We start from the raw sequence: 8,122 nt of genomic DNA on the forward strand, positions 1-8,122 counted from the left end.
ATCTCCATGCTTAACCTTGCTCATCTTAATAGCCCAGCGGAGCTGAGATGTGTGTCAGCAGCATCTGGTCTTTGTGGTGTTATGGACTTTATGGACTTCTCTTTTTAATGGATTAGCACAGAACCTTTTCCAAATTAGGATTCCTTCAGGTTCTGTTGTCTTACCTCAAAATGCAGACACTGGAGTCCTCGTAAAGATCATTTTGGCTCACCCAAAGTTCACATCTGACCTATGTTTTCTCAATTTTGACCATGCCCTTAAATTGGCTGTCCCCTGCTTCTGTCTAAATCATGTGGAAGATGATTAGCTGTTGTCCTCCTGTTGACAGTGTGTCTTCCTTTGATTGCACTCTACTGGAATTTTACTCCATTACCTTCAGCATAACATATTCACCAAGGAGATGGACCCAACTGTAGGGGTTTGGCTTTGTATTTGACTGTAAAGGTTTTGTGGAGGTTCAGTCGGGAACTTTGAGAAATTGATCACTGTTGTGAAATTTTTAAACCAGGCTGACATTAAGGCATATAAGAACAGTTATTTTATTATGTGCTCCTTGATTTCAGGATAAAGTTTTACAAGCTGTTGTTGGTACTGCAGCTTAGCTTTGGTCCCTTCATATGGGGAAAACATCTTGTGTCACCTTTAATAATTCAGAGTCATTCTGTATCCCTCATAATGTGAAATATCATGTAATTTTTATATAGGTAGGGAAAAAAAAAGACAGATACCTGCACTGTTAAGAGCCCACGTATTTTAAGCTTTAAAAATACATTTTCTTTTGCAGAATTGATAGGAGAATCATTCTGCTCTGTAGAACGCATGAGATAGACGTGTTCTTTTACCATTAAATTTCTTAGGTCAGAACATGGTCTCTTGCATGTCATGGAAGCATTTGTGGAGGACTGCATTTCCTACAATAAATTGTTATGCATAACAGCTTCTTCAGCACTGTTTTGGTTATTTGGAGTTGAACTCAAGCAGAATCACAGTTTGATACTAGACCTGGAGCTTGAGTTCAGTTCCCACAGAACCTAATCACGTTGCATAAAGTCAACCTTGCTGTGCTTTTTTCTTTCACAATTTTGAATGACAAACTTCAGTAATAGGCTCCTGTAAGGCTGGCGCCTCTGTGCTGGGAAGAGACAATTATCTCAGCCATCCTCGGTGTGCGATCACCTCAGCTCATTTAGGTGTGCTCGAAAAGACAAATAATAATCATTCTTGCAGAAAGCTCTCGCAGGTTGATTTTCATGACATGACACTTAATGATCAAACCAAACTGTGATTATTTATGTCAACTCACATTTGACTACAGTGAAGAAATAAACAGTTTTATCTCTTTGCTCTTGAAATTCCTGTTTTTTATCAGAGGTATTTTAGCAAAGTGCTTTTGTTTTGTGCAGGCATATCCAGGTGAGCTTAGAGTGAAGCTGACTGCTTGAAAAACGTGCGGTTTTAAAGCAAAAATTTGCTCAGAGACGTTCACTTCTGCTTTTAAAGTATTTTTTATGAAAGTTCAAACGCGGTCTCTTGGCAAATTCAGTTTCCAGCTTCATTTCCATGGTAGCTGCTGCCTGATCTGCTGGGCAGGGTCCAGTGGAGGGGTCAGGGCCAGCCTGTTAACTGGCTGGGGTTCTTCAAAAGGTAAAACAGAGCATGAAATTTGTCACGGAAAAGATTCTCAAGAACTGTGATCTTTTTGTGACCAAATACAATAAATAATCCATCTTTTTTTCTTAGTCCTCTAGGTTGGAAAAATCATAGCAATTTCTACTGTTTTTTCTTTCCAGGAGCATTTTGCAGTCCTAGAGACAATAAATAATTTCTTGACCAGTTTGGTTGTGAATTATTTCCTGTGTCCTGGAGATATTTTGCTGAGAAGGGCAAGCCAACAAATCGTGATCAGGCAGTGATGGATCTGCTCCTCAGTGGTGCACATTCTTCTTGCTGCTGTCAGAAGCACCTCGGAGCTTTGCTTGGTGCTTTCTGTGACCCCCTTGGTAGTTTATTCAGGTTCTCGCTTCCAATTTGTTGCATCAGAAGTGTTGGAGAATAATATGTACTTTTTTACTGTTCCAGCACGTTGGTTTTAGCATCTCTTTCCAGCACAGTGTCTGCTCGACGCATCTTCCACCAGTTCTTTAGTCCATCAGCTTTGGTCTGTGTGGTTGGGATGTGCCACCCACCATTGCTGTCATGCATCAGAACACTCTAAGACATGAGTCTCTGGGTTTAACCTGCTAACCCAAGCTTTTACATGGTGGTCATTCTTGCCCAGATCTTTTGCTGAGATAAATTAATGTCATGCTCCATTTTCTCCAGTTGAGGCCTGACCCCAAATTTGGTTGGAAGCAGAAAACTGACATCAGTTCTTTCTTTTTGATCTTGTCTTGGGTTGAAAGAGGTATGTCTTGGGTTGAAAGAGGTATGTCCTTTGCAGTAGTGTAGCATATAAAAATTGTGTGGTGTAGCTTTGAGTGACTTGTGACTCTCACTCCTGCCTCATATTCCAAAGCAACCTGTGCCATGCAGTCACTGCCTGGTGTGTAATCCAGCCTTGGCTGTTAGATGTAAACACTTATTTAGACCTTACCATGGTTCTTGGCTTTCCTTACAGTGCTGAAAATGAAAAACACACCATACTTGGTCTGTGTCATAGCAGGATCATGTTAAAACCCAGAAGCATTTGCTAGTGGTGTTGGGAAAGCTGTAGGTTTGTTTAGATCTCTGTAGCTTTTACAGGGGAGTTGACAGAAGCTTTATAATGAGCCCCCAAGCCCTTTTGTACCCTGGCATAATTTGAAGATTTAGCAAAACAGATGGAAAGAAGTTTCCATAGACCAGCTGAAATTTATTTAAATGTAGTCAGAATGTTTGCATCTGTCCTACTACCATCCCTGTGCTTGGGCAGTTGTCAGCATGACTGGAGCAGGGTCTGCCCAGTGAGAGGTTCACCCAGCTTGGATGTAAGTCAGCAAGGAATGCTAACACTTTGCTTTCTCTCTCCCTTTCTGATTGGTGTTTTCCCTTACATGTTGGATAGTACATGATTTTCCTTCTTTCTTTTGGTTCAGGATAGTAATTGAACTCAAACAGGTTCTTTTTGAAGACAAGGTGTCATGTTTACAAAGTGAACTACCTTGCACAGTGGCATTTGGCTCACATGTGCATGTGGTGGGTCAGTGTGGAGTAGGCAATGTGCTTGTCATGTGCAGCTTGGCTTCCCTTACCATCACCTCTGGGTGAGGGGGAGCGGAGTGCAGAGGGAGGGAGGGATGGACTTGTGGCAGTCAGACAGGTTAATGGCATTTAAATGATCATATTTCTAATATGATCATTTAAATGATCACTATTTCTAATACTGATCATTCTATCTCCGAGGTAGCTTTCTGCAGCTGAAAACTGACGTGTGTGCTCTGTTTGGGGGGTCTTGTGTGCAAATGCTGGTCTTATTTCTCAAAGATGTGTGAATCTCAGGGGTTCTGGAGTTAAGCAAGTGGGTACTCATCCTCATTGTGGGGCCTGTGACACACTGACATTGTTGATGAGCACAGAGTGTAAAGCACCCAGGGACAGACATCCACCAAGAGTCACTCAACAGGGCTGGCTGTGAGGAGCTGTGGCTGCTAAGATGATGTTTAGCCAAATAGCACAGGAAACTCCTCACTGTGGTGCCAGAGAGCAAATCCATAGCCAAAAAATTGGCCAAAGAGACTCATTCTATGAGCAGTTGTAGCAGCTTGTCCCAAACAAAAACTGAGACATCCAGCACATCCCAGACTCAGCCTCACTTACCTCAGAGTAATAAAAGGTGCTAATTCGGTGCTCTCGTGGTGTGGATGGAAACCAAAATAGTGAGTGCTCTGCTTCACCTCCTGCCCCTGCACCGTGTATGTCAGGTTTTTGATATTGTCCATCATATGTTGCAAAGAATGACTCATCCATTTCAAAGGAAAGCATCCAGATGTAACTAGAGAAATTTAATTATGGATTCTGTGTGTTGGTTCAAAAATATTTTTTTTTCTCTTAAGGGAAAAAAGATGTTGAGCAAATAATACTATATTTAGAAGAGAACTAACTTACTAAAATTATAGCTGTACCAACGGATAAATAAACATAAACTAGTAGCATGAACCATTAATGAAAGATAAATCGTATGAGGGAAAATGACATATGTTTACAGTTTTGGCAGGATTTAAAACAGGGCATGTCTCCTTATAGACAGCAACTGTTTTAACAGCTGCTTTTTTTTTTTTTTCCTCCCTCCCCTCCCCTAAATTATTTCAGGTTTTTGAGTCATGATGCAAGAATCTGGGACTGAGACAAAAAGTAACGGTTCAGCCATTCAGAATGGAGCGAGCGGTGGCAACCATTTACTAGAGTGCAGCCTGCGGGAAGTGAGATCAAACGGCGAGACACCTTCCGTTGAAATTGGGGCTGCAGATTTAGCACATCTTCAGCAACAGCAGGTACTGTAAGATGCATTACAAGTTTCCTACCTACAGGAAAAACATGAAGCATTTAACTCCCCCCCCTCCTCCTCCTCCTCCCCCAACTCCCAAACCTTTTGGATTTGCCAGGCAGAAGATGCTTCTTGGATTTGCCTATGTCATTCTGTACGTTTTTAGCCAGAGGGGATTGAGGTCGTTAATGTCAAGGGAAACGTTGGGCTTTTCTCCCTGGGCTCCTTTTGAATCATTCCCTGGAAACACCCAAAGTTCAGGGTTTGCTTCCGTTGCCTGAATGTGTTGAGTCTGGTGGCAGCGATTGGGTGAACTGTATACAAATAACTGGTTTCCAAAGTATGTCACTGGGTGGAAAATACACTAATGTGAAGTTTTGTTTTTGCAACAAATTTTGATATAACCTAGCAACCTCTATCAACAGAATGTTTCCTATTAGTGAGAGAGGCTGTGGAGGTATCTGCTGGAATAAATAAATAAATACATCCCGTGTCAGTACTCCTCAAGTCAGAAGAATCAGAACCAAATTGTGCATTTTGCCTTGGTATTTTAATTAGTGTATTTTCTGGGAAGTGACCAAATTCATGAGTGTCAATTATCCACGTAATACCTTTTGGCTTGTTCTTTTCCCTGATAAAATTCTGGAGCCCTCTGAGGAAATTTTACACCAAAGTGCTGGGCATGTATCATTAATGTGTTTGGGAACAAAGGCTGCAGCAGAGCCATGGTGAATACGCTCACGCCTAACCCTCACTTTCTCTAATGCAATAAGGATTCTTAAAACCTTTTAAATAAGCGATTGGCAGCTGGTTAAGGCTCCCCTAAGTGTACAGTGATCTTTTTAGCAGGTTGTTGTGGAGAAGAAAAAAACGTGCTCAAAAACAAAGCGAAGCGAAGGCTTGGGGAGGAGCAGGACCCCATTTGCCAACCTAAGACAGAAAGCTGCCATAATTAAACAAGCCAGAAAAATGGATGATACTAAATGCACAGACTTTGGTTGTTTCAATCATTTTCATCCTACAGGTTTTTACTTGAAGTGAGAATACCATCAGTGAGAAAATCACAGCCATGCTGAATTCATTACTGCAGTAGTCACACAAAACCACGGATAAAATTTCAATAACTGCAGGCCACAGTTGAGTAAACAGTTGCACTGAAACTTAATTCCTGTTGACTTTTCCCTCATTCTTTGCCAGGGGCACATTCTGATTCGTAGTGCAAAGACAACAGGGGTTACAGCTTTGATTAATATAGGACAGTAGAAGAGGAGTGGAACAGTAAAATATGTTCAACACAAAGGTCTTGTCTTAAAAAGGCTTTGTATCAAAATGAGTTAATTACGCTGCGTTTTCCATAGGAGCACTATGGAATTTTCCAATGCTGCTTTGTGCAGAGAGCAACGGGCAGAGGGGGAGTCATGCAGACATGTGCACACCATGGTCCAGAATGGCTCAGACCTCTGCTCCTACCACCAGTTCACTAACCTTGTGCCAGAGTTTCTCCATGGCCATCCAGAGGGCTCATGCTGCCTCCGATAGCATCGTCATCTCCCGTGTAATGGGTTGTGTCACTCAACAGCTGCCCGTTTGGTCAATGAAGGAGTGGCACCCATTCATTCCACTCCTCCAGCCCTCCCAAAACGGTGGCCAGCACAGATCAGAGTGCTGTGGGAGCAGGGAGCAGGGCTGGGGGACAGCATTGCCAGGCTTGGGATTGCTTTCACGGAGCTCAGCTTTTAGCTTGGAGTTTATTTATCCTCTGCCAGTACAGTAAATGTGGTCAGGGATCTTGCTTTTCTCCAAGTTCTTGAAGGACCTTTATGTTCTGTGTTTGGATACTGCTGTTAATTGGTTTTGATGACTAACTTCTCCATGGAGTTTATCTTTTTGTAAAGCAAGTTGATTGCAAGGTTTAAAACAGTTATTAAACGACGACAACAACCAAAAAAAAAGCAACCAACAAGCCCAAACCTGATAACAATAAAAGGGTAATCAGAGCTAGCGTAAAAATATCAATCTTGATGTTTGGGAAATATTTGTAATGCTGAAAAGAAGAAAACCTCCTTGTTTTCAGACAGCTAATGCAAGCATTTACAGATACACATACAACATGGAGCATAATGTTTAGATGTTTCTCCATATACAACATATGCTCTCAGGTCACTTAACAGAATGCGTTCCACACAACGCTCCTTCAATACAAATGAATGAGTTCTGAATTAAACAGCTATTTCTTAAGAGCATTTCATTCAAATCTTTTCATTTTGCCACCTGGCACTTGTTTTGTCTGGAAAAACAAAATATCAGTGGTGGGTAGGTTGAGCTTTGCTTCTGTGGTTGGTTGTGTGTGTTCCCGTGATGAGTGTGGAGGAGCAGTGAAACCTGGTCTTGCCATGAGTTGTTGAAAGCATCTGTGCTGCATTTCAGGTCACATGGTTTTGTGAAATTTATTAATTTATAAGGACTAATAGCTTTGTTAGCATGAGGGAGGAAAACAGAAATGCTTCAGGTTTGTTTGTGTGTTTTTGTTTTTTTTTTTGTGTTTTTTTTTTTAGGAAATTTTAATGGGTTTGCAAACTTGTAAATATTTTACCATGGAAAAATATGGAGCACCACAGATGTTCATGTGTTTGCAGGAAGCAGTGTATAGTGTGATCTTTCTTGTTGTAAGTGCAGGGAGGACTTGTAGGACAAGTTTTACACTTCCCATGTCATGTTAGGGTGATTCTGCCGTGCAGGGAGACAGAGGGTGATGTGATGCTCAATTATTTTAGCATTAGCAGTCTCATAAAATGTAGTGTTAAGCTGGGAGTAGCAAATGTGGGGATGAGTTCTGCTATGTATAATGAAGCTAAATAGCTCCAACTGATGTTTATATTTATAACTATGAAGAAAGAAAGCCGAAGCAATGCAAGTGACTCCTCAGGGACAGTACATCTGGGAAAGGGTTGGGTAAAAATGGCAGTACATAGAGGAGAAGTCACCCCCAGAACCAAATTATAAGGGAAGATAAACCTTTTCCTGCAGCATTTTGGCACCTTCTGAGGGTGGGAGAAGTTGCCCTCCCACTGCTGTGGACTCCACAGGTGCTGGAGATCAGCTTCTCGTGGGAATGACTCTCAGGATCAGGTGGAATGGGTAGGACTTGCTTATAAAACCCAAAGTAGTCATGAAGGGTTACCTGGGCCATTTGGCTTCCTAGGGAGATGGGAAGCAGTGTGGGGTCAGGCAGCAGAGCTCTGGAGTTTGCTCCCAAGGTGCCCACAGAGGCAGAACCAAGGGACAGGGCAGAAGATCTGGGAATGAGGTACCAGGCAGAGTCTGGGACCATCTGTTGAGTCTGAGGCATCATGAAGAACATCTGGGAGAGTCAAAATGGGTGTCAGAGTGACCCAGAAGCTGAAGGCCATGCTGGGCAAGGGAAGCTTGGGCAGAAGGTATGTAATGATGGGGTGACTCTGGCCTACCAAGCAGTAATAAATAAAGACTCATGGGGCCAAACTGCCTTTTAATGTACATGATCACAGCTGTAGTTGCTTCAGTGGTTTCTGACATCTACTCAAATAGAAGGTTTGATGCCTCAGTCCTAGCCAGGTCTTTTTTCTTTCCCTTTTTTTTTTTTAATGCTTATAAAATAAATATTATTTATTGTGCTTTATT

At 42.0% G+C, this 8,122-nt stretch overlaps 1 pseudogene; it reads left to right on the forward strand.

Moving 5' to 3' along the window:
* Positions 1-4,298: 4,298 nt before the first annotated feature.
* Positions 4,299-4,469, forward strand: LOC103811412 (annotated as a pseudogene).
* The last annotated feature ends 3,653 nt before the right edge of the window (positions 4,470-8,122 follow it).

Source organism: Acanthisitta chloris, unplaced genomic scaffold (assembly GCF_000695815.1).
Source record: "Acanthisitta chloris isolate BGI_N310 unplaced genomic scaffold, ASM69581v1 scaffold11781, whole genome shotgun sequence".
In the NCBI taxonomy this organism is placed as follows: Eukaryota; Metazoa; Chordata; class Aves; order Passeriformes; family Acanthisittidae; genus Acanthisitta; species Acanthisitta chloris.